The sequence below is a fragment of the Phascolarctos cinereus genome, unplaced genomic scaffold, assembly GCF_003287225.1.
Source record: "Phascolarctos cinereus isolate Bilbo 61053 unplaced genomic scaffold, phaCin_HiC Scaffold_8;HRSCAF=390, whole genome shotgun sequence".
Taxonomy (NCBI): Eukaryota; Metazoa; Chordata; class Mammalia; order Diprotodontia; family Phascolarctidae; genus Phascolarctos; species Phascolarctos cinereus.
In genome coordinates, this window is record NW_027556291.1 from 46,025,071 (window position 1) to 46,050,149 (window position 25,079).

At 40.4% G+C, this 25,079-nt stretch overlaps 1 long non-coding RNA gene across 1 annotated transcript; it reads left to right on the plus strand.

The window, feature by feature from the left end:
- The first annotated feature begins 7,403 nt into the window (after positions 1-7,403).
- LOC144454999 (uncharacterized) lies at positions 7,404-21,595 on the plus strand. Its single transcript, XR_013483630.1, has 4 exons — positions 7,404-7,518; positions 10,312-10,378; positions 12,527-12,572; positions 21,504-21,595. It is a non-coding gene; the product is annotated as an uncharacterized LOC144454999 (long non-coding RNA).
- The last annotated feature ends 3,484 nt before the right edge of the window (positions 21,596-25,079 follow it).

Consider the following 25,079-nt stretch of genomic DNA (forward strand, 5'->3'; position numbering starts at 1 on the left):
TACAAATATGTCCATTTTACAAATGATACCATGGCTCAAAGGAACAGTGACTTGCTCAACGTCACACAGTTAATAAAGTACCTGAGTTGGGATTCCAAGCGTGGTCTCTTGGGTCCCAAATGAAGGCTCTTTTTTAATGCCTCAATCATCCTTCCTTTCCTACCTTTCATCGAAAGTTTTTGTTTGCATTTATGCAAAAGATACTAAGTTGCCAAATGCTTAAAAGAAAATCCTCAATTAGATTTTAAAGAGATTACTTTCCTAGTCAGTAAAAATCTCTTTCAGCCATGTTTTGAAAAGAATTTTATATCCTCACTGACTTTATGAGGATTTCGTGTAGATATTTTTATTGAATGATTCACAGATTTAAAGAGAAGCCCTCATAGAATCCTACCATATTTGCAGAACGAAACCCATTTATAGAACCAACATAACACTGTCTCCCAAAGTGGTCCTTTTTGCAAGTGGCATTTGAATATAGATTCATTAGAATCATAGAATGTTAGATCTGGAGAAGACCTTAGAAGCCTTTCATCTAGCCCGACCCCCTCACGTTACAGATAGGGAAACTGAAACCTTTGGATCTGTCCAAGGTCATAGAAGGAAGTAGCCAGGCCAAAATCTAAACCAAGGTCCAGCACGACTCAAAACTCAATGGCCTTTTAAATGTTCATTTAGAAGAAAAAGGATATCTTACTTTTGATTTGGCCCTCTCTGCCATTCTAGCTGACCCACGCCATCCAATTTATTTCCTACTATTCTCTGTGCTCTAGTCAGCCAGATTTCCTTGCCTATGTTTTAGCTTAACACCATTCCTTTCTTCTCCTCCCCTCAGATCCCCAAATCAAATGATGTTAGAGATGGAAGGGACATTGGAGATCATCTAATCCAATTCCATCATTTTACAGAGGCAGACACTGAGCCCAGGAAAGGGCAGTGATTTGCCCAAAGTCACACAGTCAGTATTTCTGGTAGGAAGCAGAGCCCAGGTTCCCTCCCAACCCCATGTTTTCTGTATCCATAATCAAGACAGGATTTTATTGTGACTCTCTAGCACTTTGTATGCAGAAATGTCCTTTTGTTCCCTGCACTGCTACAGTTACCTTTTTACCCCATCCTGGGTTAGGCCCCCTATAAATGATGGCATGGAAAGATCACTGGATTTAGCCAGAAGACATGGCTTCAAATCCTGGCTGCCATTTACTAGCCATGTGACTTTGGACAAGTCAGTCTCTTGACCAGTTTTCTCATCTGTTAAACTTTGGGGTGGGAGAAGGTGAGTAGACCAAATGATCTCTAAGGTCCCTTGTAGGGCTAAAGTCTTTGATTTTATCATTGTAAATGAATCTGAAAGAAACGCACCATTTCTCTATTCTCTCCTTAGCTGCCATCCTTTCTCATCTCGCCATTCTCTGTTCTCAGATTGGAGGTAGGAGAAAAGATCCCATACAAAAGGCACCTTATCACCACCTACTTTCTTCTCTTGTTGAACCCTCCTTTCCCTCGACTCTTCTCTTTCCACTCTCATCATCAAAACATAGCTGCTGAGTTCTGAGCCTGTCTTAAGACAGAGCAGTATGGAGTAGAGCACTGAGCAAAGAGTCAAGAGACCTGGGACCAAATCTCAGCTCTAGTACTGACCAGCTTGGTCACCTTGGGCTAGTTGTTCTCTCTCACTGAGCCCAGGTTTCCTGTTCTGTAAAAGTGAGATGCCTTCTGAGCTACCTCACTTAGTTATCTCATTTGTAAAATGGAAGATAAGAGAAGCATGGTCTACAAGAAAGAATAGTGGATTGAGAATCAGAAGACATGGGCTCAGGGCTTGCCTCTGCCACTTGTTACCTGTGTGATCTTGGGCAAATCCCACACTTCCACTGGCCTTCAATTTCCCCATCAGATTAGGGGGTTAGACTCCAGATCTCTAAAACCCACTCTGACCCTAGCACTGAATGATCCTTTTTCACAGGGTTACTGTGATAATCCAGTGAGATAAGATACATAAAGCAGATTGTAAACATTAAAGCTTTATGTGTCTGCTAGTGTTTCTAGCATCTTGAGCCCAGGGAGTCATGTTACCAAACTGTACTCTCAATGGACATATTAGGATGCTATACCATACCCAGGGCAGAATTTGGGAAGGAACCTGGCTCAGCTGATCTTCTCCCTCATTCCTTTTTTCTTTAGACTAAATAACAGAAACAGAACACATTTGAGTATTTTACCTTCTGGGAGTAGCCTGTTTTACCAAAATCTCTCTTAGACCACAGTTGGACCAGTTTCTATAATCAAGCCCCAAATCCTCCTGAAAATAATGGAATGGTTACTTTCCCGTCTTCACATGTTAGTAGGAGTCAATGTGAGAAGTAGTGTGGCATGGTAAAGAGCCAGCTCTTAGAGCCAAGAAGACCTCCATGCAAGCCGTGCCTGTCACATATGGACTGGGTGACAATGTCTCAGTGCCCTAGGCCAGGCCTTCTTAAGCTTTTTCCACTTGCAATCCCTTCAGCCCTTCTTATACTGTGGGTGTGACCTCATGTGGGGTCTCGACCCACAGTTTAAGAAGCGCTGCTCTAAGCAACTCTTTAAGACTGGAAGGTGCAAGGAAGGTGCCAACTTGCATTGGTAGATGGAATTACCTCACCAGTGAAATCCCAAATCCATCCCTTGCCCTATCTCATATATCATGGTCTTATTTCAAACATTCCAACATCATGCCTTTTAACAACAGAATGACGTTGCTAGAATGTATTTAATCTGTATACTTTGACCCAAAGAACAGATAGTGGAGAAGTCACAGAAAAAATGATCTCATGTGGGTGGGAACTCCATCCATTGGTACTTCTTGAACCCTCTGCTCCTCTACTCAATCTGATGGATGCTTATAAAGGTCTTTCAGACAACTAGAAAAATAATAATATAGGATTTACACTCTCCTTGGCTTTCTCTATATGTTCTAATTTGTTGAAATTTTATGGGATTTCTCTTTGGTATCTTCAGAGCATGCAACACTCTCTGTTCAGCCTTCTCATAGTAGTACAAAGGTGGGACCAAGAAGTCAGTCACATCCACATATTCACCGGGTGACGTTAATGATGATGATGTTATTGATGCCAGGGTATGAAGTTTCCAAGTTTCATATGTGTTGGTTACTAAGACAGACATTGCTCTAATCATGTCATTTTGCTTTTCAAAGACCTTCAGGGGCTCTGTATTGCTTACAAAAATAGAATATCAGCTCCTGATTCTGGTCTTCAAGACCACTGTAATCTGCCCCCAGCCTGCCTCTCCAACTCAACCCCACAAAGCTCTCCTTTCCTTGTCTCTACCTCCCAGAACCCTGAACTTCCTTCAGAGTCCACCTCTTCCTGAAGCCTCCCCAGTTGCTAATACGCTGTCTTCAAATTATCATGTATTATTGTTCACAATTGTCTGTGTCCATGTTGTAATCTCTCTCCTCTCCACTGCCTCTTAAGAATAGGAACAGGTTTTTTTTTCTATCCCTGTATCCCAGAATGCAATGCATAGCAACAGGTGCTTAATAAATGCTTGTTGCATTAAGTAAATGTTGTGACCAACCTTGTGAGGTAGGTAACGAGCTTTATACAGATACTGACATCTATCTATTAGCCCTATAGTAATATCTATAGATATATTATATCCTTCATCTTATGACTTCATTAGTGTGTAGGGAGCTCCCATGTGTGAGGGACCTCCTTCTATTAGTGCAGATCAGTAACTGCTTTGAAATTTAGAGGCTTAGAGAGTACAATATTTTTATCCTCATTTTACAGATAAAGAAACTGAGATAAGGTCACATAGCTAATAAGTGGCAGAATCAAGAATGTTCTATAGTTTTACAAATCATGCTTTTTACCAGCAGCCCTGTGAGCTGCTGGGATGTCATAGGTGGTAGAGTGGGCAGGGACCTTAGAGACTGCCTCCTCTACCCCCTGGAGAACTTAAAATGTAGCTGAAAAGACCAGGAAGGTATTGAGTTTGCACATGGGGTAGCCCCTAAACCAAAGGTATAGTACTTAGCAGAAATTCTGTGTCTAGTTGATTGGCTTATGAACAGCAAAAATCTTTATCAGGATTTGAATTACTAACAGACTTTGTTTTGCTCTTTCATACGGCATGATGGAGTTTTGACTAAAAAGACAAGTGGAATAGAAACTGGAGGTAAAACAGACTTACCCCCCAAATCTGGGCTTATGGACTGTCCTGTTATTTAAATTAATAACAATTATAACCCCCATTTGGTTAGTTGTTTGTAGTAGCTATGAGGAGGGTAGGGCAAGGATTATTATGCCTTGTCTTATAAAAGAAGAAATTGCTAATAAGTGATAGTGGGGGCAGCTAGATGGTGCAGTAGATAGAGCACTGGCTGCCTGCAGTCAGGAGGACCTGAGTGCAAATCCAGCCTCAGACCAAACACTTGACACTTACTAGCTGTGTGACCCTGGGCAAGTCACTTAACCTCAATTGCCTAAAATGAAAAAAAAAATAAGTGATGCTGCCAGGACTTGCATTCAGGTCTTCTGACTCTTGAGTCCATTGTTCTTTCCATTCTCCAGAGCTATTATTAACTAGTATTTCTCAGCAGCTTACAGCAGTAAGCACATACTCTTATGGAATTTATAAAATAAAGCAGGATTGGCATTATGCCCAGGCAGAGAAGGCATCTCAATAACCTTGAGTTCCAGCAGGTTGTGAAGGCCCATTGTCCCAATCAAAACTTCAGTACTAATACTGTTATTAACAGTAACTAATACTGTTAATACTGTTCAGTGTCTAATACTGTTATAGTACCTTTTGCTTTAATCTATATTAAAAACACATGAGGGAGGAGCAGCTAGGTTGCACAGTGGATAGATCACCATGCCTGGAGTCAGGAAGAGCTGAGTTCAAATCCGGCCTCAGACACTTACTAGCTGTGTGACCCTGGGCAAGTCATTTAATCATGTTTACCTCAGCTTCCTCATCTGTAAAATGAGCTGGAGAAGGAAATGGCAAACCACTACAGTATCTTTGCCAAGAAAACCCCAAAATGGGGTCATGAAGAGTCAGACATGACTGAAAAACAACAGCAACTTCCTGACTCCATGCCTGTCTTATTGACCAAATATTTGCCTCCCAAATCTATTTAGCTCTTCTGCATCATAACTGTCTATGAGCCATAGTAATGAAAACTTGACCTGTGCCACCCAGGGGGTTTTCAGTTTTTTCATTTATTTTTTTGTTACTTTTTAAGTTCAGAGCTGTCTCCTTCCCTCCCTCCCCTACACTAGAGAAAGGCCACCATTTGTCACAGATATATATATATATAGATATATATATAGATATATACACACACACACACACACACACACACACACATACACACATATTATATATTACATATATACATATATATGTAAAACCATACTATGAATACTTCTATTTATCAATTCTTTCTCTGGAGGTAGATAGCATCTTCCTTCATAGGTCCTTTGTAGTTGATCTGAGTATTTATAATACTCAGAATAACTTAATTGTTCGCAGTTATGCTTTGAACAATATTGCTGTTACTGTATACAACATTCTCTTGGTTCTGCTCATTTCACTCTGCATTATTTCATGCAAGTCTTTCCGTGTTTTTCTAAAATCAACCTCCTCATCACTTCTTACAGCACAGTAGTATTCCATTACAATCATAGATCACAACTTGTTTAGCCATTCCCCAATTGATGAGCATCCTCTCAATTTCCAGTTCTTTGCCAAGGGTCTTCAGTTTATTGCCAAAGACTTCCTAATCTTCGATGTTGTTTTTAGTGTCTTTTTTGTGTCCGTGAGAATCACCAGAAATTGGTATTAGGCAGTCTGTGTAACCTTGACCAAGTCATCTCTCATCCCTGGGCCTCAGTTTCCTCATCTGTAAAATAAGAGGGTTGAACTAGATCAGGGATATCAAACTCCTGGTTAGCCAAACTCCTGAGCACAGCCAGAACCAGATTAAAATATAATTTGGAAATGTGTAACAAAATAAATAAAAATCCAATACAACATAGATCATGTTAATTTGTGATAAAATTTCTAAATCAATATGTGGCCCGCAGGGGTCCATTTTTATTTGAGTCTGACACCACTGGTTAGAGAACCTTTGAGGTCCCTTTCAGCGCTAGATCTAGGAGCCCAGGATCAGAAAATGCATTCTGACCAATCTTGCCTTACGTAAGAAAATAGCAGACCGCTCTGCTGTTGTTACTGAGATAGGACAAAAAAAGCCCTATCTCAATAGTCTGGTGCAGGCAATTCCCAACCTTCTTCAGTCTTCTTCCCCTCCTCCATCCCCTGTGACAGGCCCTATGGATTACTTGCTCCTTTCTTGGAGGACAAGCAGATGCTTTCTGCTCAGAGCATTCAGTTCCTTTGTCTTCTTTAGGAAGCACCTTATAGTTGTTTTCAGAGCTCCAAATTTTCAGTGGTCCTTCTCTTCCTCCTCTAGAAGTGTGCCATTCCTTTGGAGGTATATGTTGGACTCAGGGCTGCTCATGTCCCTTCCAACTCTAAAACTTTGTGATTCGGGGAGATCAGGCCTCAAATCCTAACTTTTTCTTGCATTGCACCCAAATCCAATTTTTCCAGTTCAATTATTTTCTGAGTTGCTTCTTCTACTTTGGCTCCATTACCTTCCGTCTTTTTCTCCACTACATTTATTCTGCCGAGGGTCACTAGGTGATGCAGTGGATAGTTTTGCACTTGGGAGTTGGGAAGACCTGGATTCAAATGCAACCTCATACACTTACGTATAGCTGTATGACCCTAGTCATGGACAAATCTCTCTTCTTTCTTGTTTCCTCAATGGAGAATGGAAATAGCATCTACCGCCCAGGGCTGTCATGACCAAATGACATAATATTCGTTAAGCACTTTGCAAACCTTAAAGTGCTATAGAAATGCTTGTTCCTGATTTCAATGTTTCCTTTGTTATTTTCCATCTTTATAAGTTTTTTTTTAGTATTCCTTCCCAAGAGGGATATTCTTTTAATATATCATATTCCCAGATTATTGATATTAATAATGTATACCCGAATAGATTTCATTCCTCTCAAGATTTTTTATCTATCTCATCTTGTAAATGACTGATTACACCTTAACATTTCTCATTTCTATGAGTAGCTGCACTTTCAGAGGGGACTCTTGGAGACAATGGTTTAACTCCATTAAATTTAGGAATTCCAGGCCCTGTGATAAGCCATTGGGCAGATATCTGAAAAGGACTTTCAGTGGTTGCTTCCTCATCAGGTCACACCTGTGCAACAAGCATCCATTCCAACTCTAACAAACCATTCCTATTTAGAGGTATTTGCCCTCTCAAGAATACCAAATCTCTCAACTCAATAACTTTCATTTCTTCCAGTTCAAAATTCATCCATTAAGAATATCATCAAACCTTCATCATCTTTAACAGGAGCTCCTCCAAAGGAAGACATATATAATTATATTACATTTGTCCCAGAACTAAACAGACCATCTAAGGTAAGGAGTTAGTATTTGTATAAAAATGACATGGCATTAATATGGGTTGCTCTCTACTTGATTTATTATTGAGCTAAGTGGCTCACCCTGAGTTCATATACCAATTCCCTGAATGCAGTCAGGCCACAGAAAGATATTTTAAAATTTATAAGTCATCTCAGAATATTAATGCTGAAAGTCTACTGTTGCTCATTGCCATCAAAGCTGTTGTCACCAGGGCACTGTAGGTGTTATAAGGGATTGATGGAAAGTTTGCAGGCTTGCAAAAAATGGTGGAAGGAAGTTTTTAAAAAAATATATTAGATGATATAAAGCTTATATCAGATTGCATGCTGTCTTAGGGAGGGAGGTGAGGAGGGAGGGGGAGAAAATTTTAAACTCAAAATCTTATGGAAGTGAATGTTGAAAACTAAAAATAAATTAATTAATAAAAAACAAAACAAAACAAAATATATTAGATAAGCCTTAGGTATCAGTGGTCCACTGGAGTTCTCCCAAGCCTCCATTGTGGCACAGGAGGGATGCTGGGTTATCAAAGGCTATCTCAGCAGAATCCAAGCTATGCCAGGTGAGAAAGGCTTCAAGGATGAGCCCAGCAACAAATTGGTATATCTGTCCTCCAAAAACCAGCTTAGTTTAAGGAAGAGGGGCTCATTGCCTGAAGCTTGATCACTGGAGCATTATTTTTTTCAGCCACAACAACTCATGAAAGCTATCAATTCAGGTATATAAGGGCTGCAATCTGTGTTGGTAAAGAGGGTACTCCCACTAACGAAATCACAGATTTAGTTTGAAGAGGCTCCATCTAAGGCAATGAAGTACTAAATGAGGTCAGAGATTAAAAATTCCAGGTGCCCACATTACCTTACCTGACTCAAACCAAGGAGAGTTACTGAATCGTCACCAAACAAAGAAATTACTTTTGAATGCTTGTTTTTAATGGTAGATGATTGTGCTGGGCCTTCCATACTGTATCACCTTACCCCCTTGTGACCAGTGGCAAATAATTCCCAAGATGCCATAGAGGACATTTCCTTCATGTGGCATTTATAGATCTTTCCAGATGTTGAAAAACAACTTAGGCCTCAGAGGCCCTATGAACTCTAATCTTCTGAGCTATGTGGTCCACATTATTTGAAAGAAATTCTATACCATCAAGGGAAAAAGTTACCATTAGCCTTGTCACTTGCTATGGAAATAAATGATGTCTAGTTCTGGATCAGTCATTAACTCACTTTCTGACCTTGGACAGGTCACTTAACTTCTCAATTTATGGAGTATGCAATGAAGTGACTTGCTTTGGGCCACCTAGCTGATTCCGAGGCAGGATCTGAATGCAGATCCTCTAGTCCAGCACTCTATCCTCAATGGTCTGCTTTACCCATGAGAAAGCAAAAGGCATGTCCCCTGAGGAACAAAATGGGGAACAAACTGGATGATAAACACTTTGGCCAAGGAAAAAGAAAACCAAATGGCCCGTAAACTCACTTCATTCTATATCGAACAAAATGTGCTAAGTACTTACTATGAGCAGAGTACAGAACCCTTTTTTTTTTATTAAAGGGCTCTTACACTACAGCTTCTGCTTAATTTTTCCTATCCTATAAGAAAGCCAGTAAGGAAAATCCATAGGCCCCAGATTTGTTCCTGAAGGTAGCTAGATGGTGGATAAAGTACAGGGCCTGGCGTCAGGAAGTTCAAATCCAGCTTTAGACACTTATTTTCTGAGTGACTCTGGGCAAGTCACTTCACCTCTTTCTGCCTTGGTGTCCTCATTGGTAACATAAGGATGATGATAGCCCTCCCTCCTAGGTTTGGTGTGAGGATCCAATGAAAAAATATCTGTAAAGCTCTTTGCAAACCTTGAAACACTATACACATTATGCTAGTTACCATGATGATGATGTTCAGTTGTTGAGCCTGGAAACCAATATGAAGGCATGGTCCTCCTCAGAGCCTGCAGGATTGGAGGGTCTGTGTAAACAAGAGAATGGACAGCTAGGTGGCACTGCAGTGGATAAAGCATTGAACTGGGAACCAGGAAGACTCATCATCCTGAATTTAAACCCAACCTCAGATACTTACTAGCTGTGTGACCTTAGGCAAGTCACTTAACCCTGTTTGCCTCAGTTTCTTTAGCTGTAAAATAAGCTGGAGAAAGAAATGGCAAACCATTCCAGGATCTTTGCAAGAAAACCCCAAATGGGGTTACAAAGAGTCAGACATGACTGAAACAAATGAATAACAACAATAAACAAGACAGCTGTACTCTCTAAGCAGAGCTTATGCCACAAGGATCACTGGCCAAAAAGCCAGATATGACTCTGAACATCTGCTTTACCCTTTCAAAACCTCCCCCAAGTTTGCCTCCATGGATTGATTGCCTCTGATGGAAACTCTCGAGGTTTCTTTCTGTTCCTCTAGGCTGACTTCACTTAAGTTATCCTGGGGGACTATGAAGTCTATGAAGAATTTTTGTTTACTTAGAATAAATTCTGCTTGTACATTTCTTCTGATGAGGGAAATATTGTTCACTTTCAAAATAAGATCTTGAATGCTTTCAATTTCTGTTTCTCTTCATTGTAAAAAAAACAAGTTTAAGCAGATTTTTTTTTTTGGCTAGGCAATGGGGTTAAGTGACTTGCCCAGGGTCACACAGCTAGTAAGTGTTATGTGTCTGGGGCCAGATTTGAACTTAGGTCCTGTGCTCTATCCACTGTGCCACCTAGCTGCCCCCTAAGCAGATGTTTTAACAGCCTTTTTTCTCCTTTTGTTTGCATGTGATATGTACAGAGAGAGCACCCCACAACCCTGTACGACAGACTGACCAACAAGAGGCCAAGCTGTCCCTTTGAGATAGGTAAATTGTCACTGTCACTCACTGTGTACTTAGTGTGCCAGGTACTACAGAGATGAGGGCCGCAGAACAAACTGCTCCAGGGGCTTACAGTCTATCAGATCAAATGAGAGAATCTTTGTAAAGTACTGTACAAACCTTAAAGTGCCATGTAAATGTGAGTTATTATTATCATTATTGTCAGAGTTGGGGAGGCAGGCTGGCCACGTTATGATAATCAACAACAGCTACCCACAAGCAGATCACATGAGAAAAAATGGGCAAAGGGCTTCCCAGAGGAGGGTGGGGCTTCCTTCAAGGAAAGAGCAGAGATGAGTGAAGGTAAAGCAGGTGAGGGGAACAGAGAGAGAAAAGAGGATGGTGAGGTCCACATAATTATAAACAAACAGCATCCCCACCTCCAAGACAAAGCAGATGCCTTATGGCATTGCAGCAGTTGAATGAGATTCTAATTAGAGCCTCAGGGCTAAATCCTAGAAGGCTCGCAGTTCATAGTCTGGTTGTCTTGAGTGATGGGCTTCAAGTCAAAATATTAAGTTTGTATTGTAATGGACAGACTGTACTGTCATGTCCTTCCTAAATGTAGCATCCAGAACTGAATATACTATTCTAGCTGTTGTCTGCTTAGAGTGATAGCTCAGCACAGCAGAGGTATCCTGGACCTTGTTCCTTTTCAAAATGGAGCTCCAGGGAGATATCAAGGAAGGCATCACAGAGCGCAAGAGGCAAGTTGACACCACAAGTCGTACCCCTCTACTCAAAGTTAAGGGAAGTTTCAAGACAAAGGTCTGCTTTTTCCCCCTCAGTTTCCTGTCCTAATGTTCCTGGCTACCTGAACTTTGCCCCAACTACACAGAGGCCAGATGTTAACTAGAGATAGATGTAAATGTAAATTAAGGCAGAGAGCCAAATCAGCCAAAATGTTAAAGTTGAGACAATGGAGGGAAGCTGAGCTGGCCAATCCTCCCAAGCTGGAAAGATTTCTAGTATGGACCCCTGCTCTGTCATCCAGGAACCGGCTGAACTGAATTGGGCAAGGCTCACCGCCAGGTGCTCATCTATAGGTGATGAATTCTTTGGGCCACAGCAACTTATAAAAATGGTCTATCCAAGGTTGGACACAAATGGCCATCTGTGTCAGAACAGGGAGTAGCATCACCAAGGAAATCATAGCACCTTGAAGTACTGAGAGAAATAAAAGAGTTACCAGTTAGCCTTTACTCTGAACTTGCCTCCCACTCTGAACTCAAAAAGGGTACAGCCTAGGAGTACTGGACTTGGAGTCATGAGGACCTAGGTTCAAATCCATACTCAGACATTACTAATTTTAGGCCCTTGTGCAAGTCACTTTTTGTGCCTCAATTTCCTTGCGGGAAAAATGGAGGTGGAAGTGGACTCAGTGGCCTCTGAGGTCCCTCCTAGACCTCAATCTCTGATCCTGTAAATACCAAGCTCAAAGGGGAAGTACCCTGAATAACTCTCTAAGCATGAGCTAATTTCAAATAGACTAGAGGTCCTTAACTAGGGATTTGTGAGCTTATTTTTAAAACCATTTTGATAATTGTACTTCCATATAATTGGTTTCCTTTGGACCCCTATGTACTTTATGTTAAACATTCTGAGAAGGGATCCAGGACACAAAAATGGGATAAGAGCCCTTGAAATAGATCTTTCTATGAGAATTCTATCTTTTAATTGTATTTCCACAGGAATGTTATAAGTATGGACAGACTATTGTATCCATCACCCTGTATGGCTACCTACATACAAGTTCTTTGTAAAGGCTTATATTATCACCACCATTATCCCAAACTATTTATTCAGTCCCTGTCTACCTGCAGAGTTTTGCAAGCTAATGTCCTAAGCAAATTGACAGAAGCCACTTCCTACCCTCTGGGAACTTATAATGTAAGCTAGACAGTATTTGAGTGGGAAGACAGAAACACATGGACAACCACCCAAACTTTGAGGAAGTGGATGAATTAAATTAATAATTAACACATTCACATTGCCTCCCAGCAGAAGAACAAATACCGAATTTGGGAGTTGCTCTTACATTTTCAAATGGCCTGAGACCAAGAGGTATTCATTCTCTGCCTCTGTCTCTGTCTCTCTTCAAATGTTACAAGCAAATAATGATTTTTCTTTTAGGGCAACCATCCCAAGGAGCCTTCCTTTCTCAAGTTCTCTCAAATACGTAAGTACAGAACAAAATTAATGTGACTTTTGTGATGGGTAAAATCTGAAATAATTGAAAAAACAAAGGTTTGAGCTTCCTGAGCATATTGATTTATTAAGCATTGGCAATTGGACACAAATGGCCATCTGTGTCAGAACAGGGAGTAGCATCACCAAGGAAATCATAGCATTTGCCAATTGCATAACAAATCGGGACCAGGACTGGACCCCGAATGCAGAGGGAGACAAATTTTTTATGCATTAAAAGAAAACAATTAACAGGATATAAACCAGAATACAAGGGTAGGTAATCTGATTTTTAACTGGAGGAAAAATTAAAGCTTTCTGAGTTTGGGGTCGGGGGGGGGTGAGTGAGTCTCAAGAGTTGGGACAGGGGAGACTGAGCAGATGGATTTTTCCAGATTTGAAACAGGATGTCACTCAATTTCATGATTAGCAAGCAGGTAGAATTTATAGGAAAGTGAAATTTAGGTCTCAAAATGAAGTCAGTTTTACAAGATGAAGTCACTTGGGTTTATACAATTCCCACAATTCTCTCAATTCCCTCCTTTGATTCATTGGAGAGGAGGCTAGTCCACTCCCCCGCCTTAGGTCACTTATCTATAAGCCAAATTTATAAGATTTTTAATATGCTCATACCATCAATATTATGTACCAAGAAAAGACCACTGGGAAGTATCTTCTTTTTATTTTATCTTATTTTATTTTATTTTGAAAGTTTATTAATTTAATTTTAGTTTTCAGTATTCACTTCCATAAGCTATTGAGTTTTAAATTTTTCTCCTTGTCCCTCCCCACTTCCCTCCCCAAGATGGCATATAATCTAATATAGGCTCTACATATATATTCTTATCAAAGATATTTTTACATTAGTCATGTTGTAAGGAAGAATTAGAACCAATAAGAGGAACCACAAGAAAGAGGAAACAAAATAAAACAGAAGGAAAAAAGTAGCAAATAGTATGCTTCAATCTGCATTCAAACTCCATAGTTCTTTCTCTGGATGTAGATAACATTTTTCATCATGAGACCTTTGGAGATGTCTTAGATCCTTGTGTTGCTGAGAAGGGCTAAGTCTATCAAAGTTAGTCATTGCACAATGTGGCTGTTACTGTGTACAACATTCTCCTGGTTCTTCTCACTTCACTCAGCATCAATCCATACAAGTCTTTCCAGGTTTTTCTGAAGTCAGCCTATTCATCATTTCTTTTTCTTTTCTTTCTTTTTTCTTTTTCTTTTTTTTTTAGGCAATTGGGTTTAAGTGACTTGCCCAGGGTCATACAGCTAGTAAGTGTCAAGTGTTTGGTCTGAGGCCAGATTTGAACTCAGGTCCTCCTGACTTCAGGGCCGGTGCTCTATCCACTGTGCCACCAAGTTGCCCCCTGTTCATCATTTCTTCTAGCACAATAGTATTCCATTACATTCATATACCACAGGGGCAGCTAGGTGGTGCAGTGGATAGAGCACTGGCCCTGGGTTCAGGAGGACCTGAGTTCAAATCTGGCCTCAGATGCATAACACTTACTAGCTGTGTGACCCTGGGCAAGTCACTTAACCCCATTGCCTAGCCCAAAAAAAAAAAAACACCAAACAAATACATTCATATACCACAACTTGTTCAGCCATTCCCCAATTGATGGGTATCCTGTCAATTTAATTTCCAATTCTTTGCCACCACAGAAAGAGCTGCTATAAATATTTTGGTACATGTGGGTTTTTTCCTCATTAGAATGATCTCTTTGGGATACAGACCTAGAAGTGGTATTGCTGGGTCAAAGGGTATGCACATTTTTGTAGCCCTTTAGGGACAGTTCCAAATTGTGCTCCAGAATGGTTGGATCAGTTCACAACTCCACCAACAATGCCTTAGTGCTTCAGTTTTCCCACATCTTCTCCAACATGTATCATTTTTCTATTTAGTCATGTTAGCCAGTCTGATAGGTGTGATGTGGTACTTCAGAGTTGTTTTGATCTGCATTTCTCTAATCAATAGTGATTTAGAGCATTTTTTCATATGACTATAGATGGCTTTAATTTCTTCCTCTGAGAACTGCCTGTTCATATCCTTCGACCATTTATCAATTGGGGAACGACTAGTATTCTTATAAATTTGACTCAGTTCTCTATATATTTTAGACATGAGGCCCTTATCAGAGACACTGGTTGTAAAAATTATTTCCTAGTTTTCTGCTTCCCTCCTAATCTTAGTTGCATTGGCTTTGTTTGTGCAAAAACTTTTCAATTTAATGTAATCAAAATTATCCATTTTGCATTTCATGATGTTCTCTATCTCTTGTTTGGTCATAAATTCTTCCATTCTCCATAAATCTGACAGGTAAACTATTCCTTGTTCTCCCAGTTTGCTTATAGTATCAGCCTTTATATCTAAATCATGTACCCATTTTGATTTTATTTTGGTATACTTTATAAGATGTTGGTCTATGCCTAGTTTCTGCTATACTATATTCCAGTTTTCCCAGAAGTTTTTGTCAAATAGTGAGTTCTTGTCCCAGAAGCTGGAGTCTTTGGGTTTATCAAATAGTAGATTACTATAGTCCTTGACTATTGTATCTTGATAAGATAACTTTTTTGGTTTTGTTTTGTTTTGTTTTGTTTTGTTTTGTTTTTGTTGGGCAATGAGGGCTAAGTGACTTGCCCAGGGTCACGCAGCTAGTAAGTGATATGTGTCTGAGACTGGATTTAAACTCAGGTTCTCCTGAATCCAGGGCTGATGCTCTATCCACTGCGCCACCTAGCTGCCCCTAAGATAACTTTCTTAAGATCACACAGCTAATAAATTTCTGAGATAAGAATGTAACTCGGGTTTCCCTGCATTTTTTCAACATTTTTTTCACTTGATGCCACAATTAATATGAGATCACACTTAACCATACCATAATTTAGTTACAGGACAAATTTCAACCAAATCAACCACAGCATCAAAATCTCAATTTTCCAGGGCTATCATCACCTATGCTTTAAAATTTAGAGCTCAGAGTTAACAGCTCATTTGCAAAGGTTCATGGTAGCACTTTGACCTTTCCATAAACCTTTTATTTATTTTCTTCCAAAAATCACCCAAAGAGCTAAATCAGTTCCTTTTATGTTAATAACCTAGCCTCATCCTCCCTCTCCCTGAGGCTTTTCAGTTTTAATCCTGAGCAAATGATAGGGAGTGGCAGCCCTACATTCCCATCCCCTTGCTTTGGAACTCATGAAATTCTCAAGGCTGGAGAATATGCCCCCCGAATGGTCTTTTAGGAGCAGAGTATTATATTTCCTAATCATATCTCAAACTAATCTTTATTTTATAGAATTTCTCCTTTGCAGTTCAGCACAAAATTTTGCACAATCCCAACTAGTTGCAATACTGTTATCCTTTTAGGCTCCTAAGAGCTTACAAATGGTTTCTTTTTAACTTTCTTTGGTGATTTTGCTTCTAGTTTACCTAAACAATTAATTCCATTATACAAAGCTTTTAAAGTTCTATTTGCGCCTTCCCAAAAGATATTTCCAGTTTCTGGTCACCTCCCCTACTTCTTGTCACTGTGAATATCTATCCAGGGTCTAGGCCCAGGTGATGGGGGGGGGGTAAGTGGTCATTCCACCTAGACCCCTCTTCACTTTAAATCTACTCTTTCTATTCCTTAGTTAAATTTTACTCATTTTTAAGTTGCTCTCTGATATAAACAAGCTTTTTTTTTTCTTTTCATGGTTAAGAAAAGGTTCATAAGAGGTGGCTATTAAGTTCTAGATAAATTTAAAATGCAAACTTCATACCTTTTTTTTCTTCCCTCTGGGATTACTGTCAAACTAGCTGCCTTCCTTCATTACGCTAAGATAACAGGTTTATTATCATCAGAGAAAAAGTAATCTAAGTGCTGTTTACCCCTAAAACTTTTACAGAATTTAATTCTCATTTTTCCTTAAAACAAATTCTACAGAGTGTTACCCCAAAACTCACTAAGATATGTTTAGCTTCTGCTAAGTGACTTATCAGATAGGATAAAGAGAAGCAAATGAGTTCCTGGAGTTACCCTAAGTCCCAGGAGTTCTCCCCTGCAATCTTAAAATGATTAATCTCCAAATTCCTTAAAGATGAATCTCCAATCTCCTTAATCTCCAAACCTCTAAAATCTACTAAGATGTTTTTAGCAGTTAATATAATTTGCAATCTTAATTCATATATAATGCCACAAATTCCTACACACTAGGAAAAAAGTTCTCCTTTCTTTGATTATCTGACTTTATCTCTGTAATTCCATGCTGACCAGGGCTGAAATGACAGAGAAAGTATACTGAAGGTCTTTTTTTTGTCTTTGTAACCTAATCTTTTGCTGGAAGCCTAAAGTGGGAGTTAGTCCTGCTTACTGGGACAGAGTTTAGCATCAGGGAAGCCTAAAGTGGGAGTTAGTCCTGCTTACTGGGACAGAGTTTAGCATCAGATTACAGAAGTTTGGGAAAGCTGCTTCCAGTCTGAAACTTCATTAATCTTCCCCAGTATACCAAATTCTTTGGCTGCTGCTTTTCAGAAGTTTTTCTGGCTGGCTGCATTTTCCCCTAAGAAATTTTTTCAAGGTAGTAGAATCTACAAACACTAAACATGACACAAGACAAAGATTTTTTTTTCTGAGCATTTTGCGAAGACATAAAAATAGACAAAATGATGATAAGACAGAAAAGGTTAATGTGCACAATTTTCCAAAACTTGCAGTAATTAAAGGTTTCTTCTTCAGGTAAAATTTGAGACCCATTTGTATTTTATATATTTTAAGCATAATTTGAGAGCTCTATCTTTTATTCACCCCTTTTACTCTTGTACAGGAATCTATGCTTGTTTCCAGGCCGATGAGAATTTCCCTAAGAGGGGGTGTTAGTTTAACAATGAATTCTTCCCCTGGTCTCATGCCAAAAGAAATTTTTCCAAGGGGGAATCCTTTGGTATTTTACTAATACCGAAACTCACTGTCCCCTTAAAAGGGAGTATGTCTTCCCCAGCAGTGTGGGAGTAAACTTTACCTTAGCTCCAAAGAATTTGAAGTCAAGGGGGTAGTACTACCTCCAGAGCAGTCTTCCATAAAACTAAGATGCCATCCTGGGGGTTGGAGTCCTTTCTCAGTCTAGCTGGCTTCGCCAAAAACTGTCATATTAAAATCTGAAATTACTGAGGAAACAAAAGTTCGAGCTTCAGAGCATATCAATTTATTAAGCAATGCATGCCAATGACATAAATCGAGACCAGGCCTCCTCAGCTTTATACTGGACCCCAAATGCAGGGGGAGACAGATTTTTATGCATTAAAAGAAAACAACAATTAACAGGATACAAGAAATCTGATTTCTAATTGGAGGAAAGATTATGGGCTTTTTGAGCTGGGAGAGGATGTGTGAATTTCAAGATTTGGGACAGGAGAGCAAGCAGGTAGACTTTTCCAGATGTGAAACAGGATATCATTCAATTCCCATGATTAGCAAGCAGGTGGAGTTTATAGGAAAATGAAACTTAAGTCTCAAAATGGAATCAGTTTTATAAGATGGAGTCAGTTTGGCTTACACAATTCTCACAGTCTCTCATTTTAACAATCAATACCTTCATAATACATACTAGTCTTTTTATGTGGTAAAATTCACATCCTTTGTATGCATTCTCTCAGAGCTGGCCCCTGGCAGAATGGTGGAGATGAATTTTATCTCGGATACCACTTGCCCTCTTCTCCCATGAAGCTCGGAATGCTCTCTTGCTAACCTCATCACAGCCCACTAGCAGAGTCTGGGCTCCCCAGGCAGCACACATCAGAATCTATTCCCTTAGTCTCATTAAAACTTACTTCTCTTATGTCTCAATCCCCATCACCCCTTTTCTTTTGACATGACCACTGCCAATCTCAGATAAATTCATTCATACTGAGATTAATGGCATAAGGTGCTACCTTCTAGGGGGAAACTGCATTTTTGCTTTAACCTAAAGTCTCAGCACTCTAATGGTGAAAATTATAGAAGTTGAAAAGTATGGACTATACCAGGTAACTCTTGCTGATGCCCTGTTATCTACAGAAAATTCAACCCACCAACAAACGAAAACTCATTGGTTCACTATGAGGGCCCAGATAGGGGAAAGGGCAAGGAGTATAATTATAAATAAATCACTGTGGAAATTGTTAGGATGTGTGCAGTTTGTAGATAAGGGCCGGAGGGCAAACCTTCCAAGAGGAGGATTGAATTGGGCTTAGTTTGAAAGGATTGATGGGAAATTGAATGCTCAAGTGAGTACTAGCTTCCTGGTGGTGAGAGACCACAGGGTGTAGACCATGAAGAGGGAAGGCTCAGGCTCAGACTCAGCCCCAGCTCTAGCAGACAATTGATCTCATCTGAGCGGGGAGTCCCTTTAGGAGCAGGGAAAGATTAGTACCTTTTCCTGTTGGGAATGCTTAGCAGCACAGTGAGAGAGGGCCCCAGTTAAGCTATCTAGAACAAGAGCGTAGCTTAAAGACCATGATCAGAAATGCAGATTTGGTCTGTTAAGTGACAAAGAACCTATGATTTTGAGGAAAGTTATGAAGTAGTCAAATGGTGGTCTATTTGGTTGGCAGTAGGAAAGAAGATTAGGAGGCAGAAGAGGCAGCAAGCAAAGAGCTCCATAAGGAGAAGTCTAGAATGAGTTAAGAGTAGCCCACACAATGATGAACACAGGGAGGAATGGGCACCTCCAAAAATGCGACTAGTAATGAGTAGTGGGATTTGGCAAGAAGTAGAAGTTTCAGCATTACTCCAAGGATGTGGATTTGAGGTAAAGCAAGAATGTGATGTTGCTAATAGGAATAGGAAGACTAGATGATAGGACCTTAGATCCAGAATAGGAAGGGACCCTAGAAGTCATTTAGTCTAACCTCCTCATTTTATAGAGGAGGAAACAGGGAGAAGAGATTTGCCCAAGATCACACAGGTAATAAGCATCAGAGGTGTGATTTGAACCCAGATCCTCTGACACCAGAACCAATGTTCTTTCCACCGTATCCCACTGGCTCCTTAGCAAAAGATAGGTTAGTGGGAAGAGCAGAAATTTGGTCTTTGCCAGTTCGTTTCCTCATCTGTAAATTGGGGATAACAAGAGCACCTGCCTCCCAAGGTTGTTGTAAGGATAAAATGAGATATTTGTAAAATGCTTAACAGAGTGCTTGGCACTTAGTAGGTGCTCAATAAATGCTTGTTTAAAAAAATCAGGAAGGGACAGCTAGGTGGCACAATGGATAGAGCACCGGCCTTGGAGTCACGAGGACCCGAGTTCAAATCTGGCCTCAGACACTTGACACTTGCTAGGTGTATGACCCTGGGCAAGTCACTTAACCCCACTGCCTAACAAAATACAAAAAAGAAAAAAAAGAATGATCTATCTTAAAAAAAAAATTGGATGAGGTAGCCTACAGACAATGGGGACATGTGCTGAAGGAGGGGGCATGGGGAAGACAAGCACAAAGATTGGTTTATAGCTATATACACATATGGAAGGAAAGAAACTGCAAGGAAATCCCTCTCTCCTTTCTTTGAAGTTCTAGGGGTGTTGTGATAAAAGCTCAGCTTTTTCATTGGCTTGAGTATCTATGATTAATGAAGCAACTCACTGATTATGAGAGCATGATGGAGTGTTTTGTAAGTTTTCATGAGTCTAAATGAAGAATTAACTTACATGCAAAAAGAGGAATTTTAACTCACACAGAAAGGGGGAACTCTTACAAAACAAGGGGGTTTGGGTTCACAAGTGTGGGAAGTTAAACTCCAACAACTTACTAATAAAAGCTAGCTTAATTAAGTTTAATAATTCATAGCAGGCCTTAGCTAAAGATCAAGTTTAATTATATTTGATCCTAGAGGCAATGAGGAGTCCCTGGAGCTCCTTATACAGGGGAGTGACCTGGTCAGATGAGGCCTCTATGTGGAGGCTGGAGTGGAGAGAGAGGAGTCAAGGCAAGGAGACCAAATAGGAGGCAGCAAAATGGTCTGGGGAGAGGGGAGGGGGGCGGGAGGAAGGGCTTGAACTATGCCTAGGGCGGAGTGAGTCATCTGACACATGCTGTGGAAGCAAAATTTGGCAACTGCTTGGATCTGGGAAAGAAAGCCAAGAGTCAGGTCATAACTCGGAGGTTGCAAACCAACTGGAAAGCTGGTAGTGATCTCTACAGAAAAGGGAAGCTTCCACCTGCTTTTCTCAGCAGCTGCCACCCACTGGAGTCAAGCAGAATAAATCTAATCCAGCTTCCACATAATAGCTAGCCCTTCAAATATCTGAAGACTGCCATTATGTCCTCCCTTCCCTTTTCCCAGTTCCTTTAATCTGTCCTCATATGGCATGATCTCTAGACTCTCCAACCTCCTCTTTATCGTCTTCTGGACACTTTCCAGCTTATCCATAGCAATCCAATACCATTCAGTTCAGCAAACATGGATCTGTACAGACTGGACAGGATGGGCTCTGAGGACCCTTCCAACTCTGAGAGTCTATAATTTTATGATTCTCTGAGTCTGGTTCAAAATTGGATACAAGGTAAAAGTTGTTGCATTCATCAAATGCTATGGTGGAACCCCATGGAATTTAAGGGAATATCTCATCCCTATGGCAAACCATTTCTGTGTGTTCCAGCTCCCCACAGACTTAGGGGGAGTCAGGGTGTGGGAATGGCAGGGTGGCCAGATGCCCCATACTGCTTACACAGTGGCCTGAACAACAGTTGTCTACCACAGAGACACAAATCTACCTGACAGGGCAAGAGGGACCTGGAGAAAGACAATTTATCTCTTCTTTGTGAATTTCTAACACTCTCCCAAATATATAAAGACAAGGTTTAGATTCAACAATGAGGACTTTGGAAGGAAGATGTTTAGCTTTTTTGTCACTGAAGCAAAAACTCAACGATGATGTTTTGTTTGCTTTTCAGACAACACCACATCCTGCAAAACGGCCTACAAGAAAAAGTAAGTATGAAAGGACGTGTGGAGAAAACAAGGTGGCAATTCCATTTTCTATTGGGTTATACAGCAGATCACCTCATCCACGACAGTCATGTAGTTTCCCTGCTGTCCAGATATCACTCTAGTCTCTCTCCCTCTGTTCAGAGCAACCGTTGCTGCTGGAGAGAGACAAGAGGCTTGTTTGCAAAGGACCAATATCATGTCTAGGAAAGAGACATGCCACTTCCTAAGAGAAACCATGGGGACTCTAGGAAGGTTTAAGGGTCCTGACAGCTACCAGATGTCCAAAGTCCACCCTGACCTCATGCCAGGAAGCTAACGATGTCTTTGCAGACTGTAACAGCTTCTTGGTAGTGGATGCTCAGCCTCTCTCCTGGGGAATTCCCTGACAGATTGGCCAGGATGCCCAGGTCTGCTCTGCTCTCAAGATTGTCCAGACAAGGCAACATCTAATAGTGGAAAGAGAATGTCAGACTTGGAGCCCATCTCCACCATGTCTGTGCCATGTGACTACGTAGACTCTCGAAGCCTCAGTTAGAAATCTGGGAATACTGATACTCATACTACCTACCACCCAAGACTGTTGGGAGGAAATCATTTTGTAAACTTTAACACTCCCTATAAATGTAAGCTATTGTTGCTTGAAGTTGGGACTGGGATCAGGAAATGTCAAGTGGCCTCATGTTATGAGCCCTAAATCCTGGGGCAGGAAAGAGAAGGAGGGACAAGGGAGCAGCATCCACTCTGACATCTCTATGTACCCATCCCCCTACACACGCCTGATAGAAACACATAAGACATCCTTACACAATGACAGATGCTGGTGCCCAAAGCTTAGCTTTTATCTTTATAGGGATGTATAGCCATCAAATTTCATAATGGTAGTCAGTGGGAAAAGAGAATTCTTATTTATCCAATTTTACTTTACCCACAACTTTTTAGGAATATATCTGTTTCATATTGCTTTCTGTATGGCCAGTCTAAAAACCTCAGTGTAGCTCTGCCCTATGTTGCCTCTGGAATTTAGAAAACAAGATATCTTTAATTCCCTAGGTCTGGTAAGGGTAGATTCCTACAAATATCTGGCTTTCTCCATGCACTTTTCAGATTTACCTCTAGGAATGTTCCTCTCAGGGTACAGCTATACAAGACAAACATACTGTCGCACACGGTTCTTCCAGCAGCACAGCAGATGATAAAATACCCAACCACCTGGCCCTGTTCTAGGTCACTAATGATAGCTGCTATGTGCCAATTTAAGATTTACATGGTGCTTCCATCCATTAGCTCATTTGGTCCTTACAAGCACCCTGTGAAGTCTATACTATAAATGGTGTCATCCAATTTTTACAGGTGAAGAAACTGGGGCCTGGGGAGGTGAACTAATTTTCCCATGGTAATGCAGCTGGTAAATGTTGGAGGAAGGATTCAGACCCAGGTATCCTGACTCCAAGGAGACCTTCCACAGATGGCTAGTGTGGCCTAGTCTCTCCTCTTCTCTGGACCTCAGTTTCCTCTTTTATAAAATGAGAGGGCTAGGTAAAATGATTTTTAAGATTCCTTCCAGTGCTAATGTTGAGAGCCTATGAGAACAAGGTTCAGATTTCCCTGCAATACAAGCCCTGACCGTGGTACCTGTGGGAGTGATGGGATTTCTTGAAGTATCTATCTACTACCACATTTTAGGCAGTAATTCATTTCCTCTTGTAGCAAAAAGTCACCATGCATGGGTTTCGATTCTTTCTTGAAGCTTATCTCTCTCCTATCATCCACAGTCAAAGTAAGCCACAGACAGTAAGATGCTCTCAGGCACCCACTCTCCCCACTGTTATTTGACTAGAAATGCTAGCAAAGGCAATAAAGTAAAAGAAAGAAATAAAAGGCTTAATGTTAGGCAAAGAGGAGACAAAATGATCCCTCTTTGATGACATGATACTTCAAAAATCCTAGGAAATCAGCAAAGAAAACTAATTGAGGAAATTAATAGCTTCAGCAAAGTTGCCAGCTACAAAATAAGCCCACAAAAACCAACGATATTTCTATGTAATAACAAAATCCAAGAGGAAATAATAAAAAGGAAAGTCACATTCCAAATAACTACAAAATGCCTAGATGATTTGGGAACCTTAAAAGTATCCCCCAAAATGGACTTTCAGCATCAAGATTTATAAAATATATGCAGGCAGGTGAGTATAGGTCCATAGAGCAGAGACAGAGTTTAGTTTCATCCAGTTGGGGAACTTATTTTATCTCAGAATTCCTTGGTTCCAGGTGCCCCTATTTACCTACCCGAATCCACACTAGATCTCTCTTTTCCTTTGATAGTCAAGCAGTCTGTATTGTCTTTCTATTCTGCCCCCACTTCTACAGCTGGGCCACATTGAGCTGAGTCCCCCTGGCCACTGAGCAAGCATGCTCCCCCAACTGCAGCCCTGGCTTAGCTTCCCTGGCTAAATGAATAGGAGGGAATTGGGAAGGTTCTTAATCCTCAACTTCTACCAACCTAATTTTCCATTCTCACAAACTACCCACTGCCTTCCATTCAGAAAACTTGGACTGCCTTTTTGATCTGTTGTTTGACCCAGAGGCATCCAGGCTAGTTCAGATACATCTATAAATACATATGAGTAGAGATCTAGATACAGATGTGGATGTATAGGGGTATACATGTGTAAGTACATGTGTATTTAAGTAAATATGTATATGTGTGCAGAACCACTTGGTATAGGCAGGCAGAAGGATGCCAGAAACCTGGCTGCAGAGGCCACTGAGCTGCTCATCTAGGCCCTCCTATCTTATCTCAATCAGACAGGGTCTTAGCTGCAAGTCACTTGACTACATGGGATATCTCCATGATGGCCAGAAGTATCCTCAATATGCTAGAATACATAAATTGAAAAGAAATGTCCTTCTTACTCACATTTTCAGGGGAAATTTGGATTGTAGCTTTAAGAAGCATTGGTCAGGCCAGGCGCCCTGCTTTCTTGCCAAGCCCTTTTTTTCTTTTTTTTTAAACCATAGCAGAGATGCCAAATTCATTTTTTCCCTATTCTTTTGCCTTTAAAAGAACCCAGTCAAAAAGATGGAAGATCTTTATTTCTTCTTATACACAGTGTCTCAAAAGTTGTAGTAGAGTTTTAAGCTTTAAGATTTAATAGCTTAAAACTGCGCTAAGACTTTTGGGACACCATGTATAATGACAATACTAATAATAGTTAGCATTTATATAGCATTTTAAGGTTTACAAAGCACTTAACAAATATTATCTCATTTTTCCTCATAACAGACCTGAGAGATAGGTGCTATTATTATTATTCCCATCTTAAAGATGAAGACACTGAGGCAGACAGAGGTCAAGTGATTTGCCCAAGACCATACTACTAATAAGTGAGGCCATATTTGAACTCAGGTCTTCCTGACTCCAGGTCTAATGCTCTATGTACTCTACCACCAACTACATTATAACGACAAAATTATGATTCAGTAAACATTGTGTCTATTAAGTACAAGATACTTGGCTGATAATAGTGTTTGTTCAGTAA